General features: G+C 42.4%; 1 pseudogene; it reads left to right on the top strand.

Moving 5' to 3' along the window:
- Positions 1–1,816: 1,816 nt before the first annotated feature.
- LOC116104600 lies at positions 1,817–2,530 on the top strand (annotated as a pseudogene).
- The last annotated feature ends 1,061 nt before the right edge of the window (positions 2,531–3,591 follow it).

Raw genomic sequence — 3,591 nt, 5'->3', positions numbered from 1 at the left:
AAAGGCAACTTTGGGAGGAAAGGGTTTACTTCAGCCTCTAGCTCTCAGGTCATATCAGGGCAGTGTGGGCAGAAACTCAAGGTAGGGATGTGGAGCCAAGACTCGCTTGCTCCTCATGGCTGGTTCAGTCTGCTTTCTTATAGTGCCCAGAACCACTAGCCAGGAGTGGCACCACCCTCAATGGTTGGACCTTCCCACACCAATAATTAAGAAACTGTTCTGTTGGACATAGGACTATGCTATGGATAGTTTCCTGACTAAGATTCTTTCTGGCTAGATCGTTATACCTTGTATCGAGTGGATACAAAAATATATTTTTGGTATGTTCTGTAGTAGTATAAAAACCATCATCATCTGAAGAGACAATAAAGGAATATGCAATTGAACGTATAGAGAAAACTGTAACAAAGGGGTCAATAGCGACCTCATACAAGGGTCTTGAACTTCGTATTTTGTGTATGTTTTTATTTTACTTGTGTGTGTGCTTTTCTGTAAGCTACCCTTGAGTCCCCACCTGTATTCCCATAGTCTGTTCTTTCTGTGCTTCATGTGGATCGCAGTGATGAAACTCAGGTCTTCAGGTTTGGTAGCAAGAGACCCACTGAGTCTTCTCACCAGCCCTCCTAAATATTTTTTTTTTTTTACTTTCTATATTTTTGTAATGTTGTGTTTTATTTTTTGCCTTTGTTTTTTGTAATTCATGATGACATTTTTTTCTTGTTCACAACAAATGAGTACTTTGCTAACCAATTTTGTATATAAATAATTTTACTTGTCTTAAGAAAGCAAAAACTTATCTTTAAAAAAAAACCCCACATCTTTCCAAATGATGCTTTCTTCATCTGCCTTACAGACTAACACATTATTTACTGTGAGGTTGTGAAGTGTGTGTGTGTGTGTGTGTGTGTGTGTGTGTGTGTGTATTTTGGAGTTATGGTTCTCTTTGGGGAATTTGTTCAGCTTCTAGGAGCTGGTGCTTGTAACATAGAAAGAACAGGCTTCTTCCAAGTTTGTTGTCAGGATCCAGTGAGGTCAAATGACATGTGGAAGGATGCTTTAAATGACCGCTGTCAGCTGTCAGCCTGCCACGCATACTCCGACAATGATATGTCCTCTGTTCCATTCTCTTCTCACTAGTAAGGTGTTCTTGTGTCTACTTATCTTTGCCAACAACACCAGGAAAATATGAAACTTTCAGAATTCCTTCACTGGGTGAATGTTCTTTTATCACAGAATTATAACTATTTCATAATGAATGTTAAATATCCATAACCTCAAAAACTACAGGTCGCTGTGAAGACCACCCCTGGTGAATGTTTCCTTTCACACATGTGTGTTTATTATTTTTGCACTTATATTTGTATGAATCACTTATTTCACAGCCATGAATGACAAGAACCTTACGTTTTAGTTCATGGCATTTGGATTTTAGTGGAGTGCTATGAATAAGAAGTACAGCATGTAGCTACATCTTAATTATTTTGTTCTGTCATGTGTACTATGAGGGTGTATCAGGTCAAACAGGCAATGGAAACACCAGCAAATGTCAAGAAATTGTAAGGATCATAAAATTTTGATAATATGAATTACAAAAATATATTTATGTCATATTTTTAGTCTATGGTTTTTCTTATCCTTTCATATCTGATAGTTTAAATAGTGCTAAATAATCTTTGGGAAAAAATTCATAGCCCTTCATGGCAGTAGTAGTAACCTGGGTAGGGCACATGGGTGGCTTAGCTGTGAGCCTGGTGAGCCAGATCCCTCCAGGCTCCATGCCCCAATGCAATATAGGAGCTTAACCTATCTGGCCTGCATGACAGTGAAACATTTCTTGGGCTAGAGAGTACTCCCAAGTTCCTGAAACCAATCATTCACTGCCTCCTGGCAATGGTACCTGAATCCCTATATCAACTATGCCATAAGTGAAGACGTGGTGCACCTGAGGTGACCCTTGACCAGAAAACTCTGTCCCAGAGACTCCTGATCATGACCAACATGACCAATGATGCCACGTTGGGCAGAGTGGCTGTCAACATTGCTCACTTGAACCACATCCTGGAAGACTCCATTGAAGACCCACAGACTTAGACCATGGCCAGTTTCACCTGAAACAGCAACCACACCCTGCTGGTGGTTGTGCAGAAACACTGCATTTACTGTGTGAACTCTAATGACAGCTGTTGGACCAAAATCCCTTGGCAAACCTGGGTCTCCTCTAGCTTATTTGATGTCTCCAGAGGCACCCAGGAATTTGGTCTTGGCTTCTTCAGAAGCAATGTGACCAAGACAATGAAGGGCTTTGTGTACATGTTGGCCAAACTATGTGATGAGGCCTCTTCTAAAACCTTGTAGGGACATCAATGGAGGCCAAAGAGACAGCAAAGGAGACTGTTCTGGAACTATAGAAAAGGACAAGGACCTGGCCCAGGAGGCCACAGCAGCAGAAGATCCCAAAGCCAGCAACCAGTGTGGCTCGGCCTTCTCTCCCTTCGTCACACTGTACTTGATTATTAAAGATCATTCTTGAGCCCTCTCTGTTGTCTGTGTGGTAGGTTAGGGCAGGTGTTCTGTTTGCTATCTACAGTACACTGGGCTCAATGTCCACTGAGCCAGCCTGCTTATTCTCCAATTGTGCAGAGGCACAGTGACGTTCCAAAGGTCATAAGCAGTGCATAGGTTAAAGTGGTAATACACTGTAACCTGTATATTCCACTAGGTCAGGGTTCCTTGTGTTATTCTCTGATGTGTCCCAAGTGCTATGACTAGTACTTAGCATGTAACTGGCACTCAATAAACATTTGATTTTATTGACCCCCCCACAAGAGTGATTCTTCCAAAATCGTGATCTTTTTCTTTCTTACCCAGTAGGAGAGGTTTTTTTTTCCCTCTTAGATTTGAAAATCTACACTTCTTCCTGTACCCAGCTGTATCTCACATACAGTTAATGACGGAAATTGCCAGAGTCTATATTTTGGGGGTGCTGAGCACAGCTTGAGAGAGCAGACAAAAACCACAGAAGCAGAGAATTAGGAAGAAAGTGACAACCCATGCTAGGATTAGGAAGACGCTGCTCCATCTCCAGCTCTGATGAACACCATGGCTGTGAGGACTCTTGGGGACATCCTCATAAAAGCTCCAGTGATACTCTTTAAAGAGAAAACATAGAACTCCCAGGGCTTGGGGGAGGAATTGTGGGACCCAGCTCAGGTGACCAATGTCTAGGAATCCTTGCCTAACCTCAGAAGCTTCTGGATCTTGCCCCGTGAATCACATGAGCAATGTTCTTCAGGTCTGCGCTGCTGTGCTCTGAGCCCCGGGTATGGAAGCAGCATTCACCCTCTTGGAAGTCAAGGCTCTCTTACTCCTCTCCCGATGATTTCATGAGTGTTTATGACCAGCGAACCAGCCTGCTTCCTGGAAAGTCTGAGTTGATGGTGGCTGTACAACATCCTTAAGAGGTATGTGGTTTTCCACCACATCACTATATTCAAAGATGGTCCTGCTCTGCTCTCTGGAGGGAATGTTGTACTGAATGGGGCTTCGAGAATGTTTCTGTAAGAGGCTATGATAAACTTATATTCTCTGAAA

Source organism: Mastomys coucha, unplaced genomic scaffold (genome assembly GCF_008632895.1).
Source record: "Mastomys coucha isolate ucsf_1 unplaced genomic scaffold, UCSF_Mcou_1 pScaffold22, whole genome shotgun sequence".
NCBI classification, from domain to species: domain Eukaryota; kingdom Metazoa; phylum Chordata; class Mammalia; order Rodentia; family Muridae; genus Mastomys; species Mastomys coucha.
The sequence above is the reverse complement of the archived record's forward strand: the minus strand, read 5'-3'. Positions and strand labels throughout refer to the sequence as shown.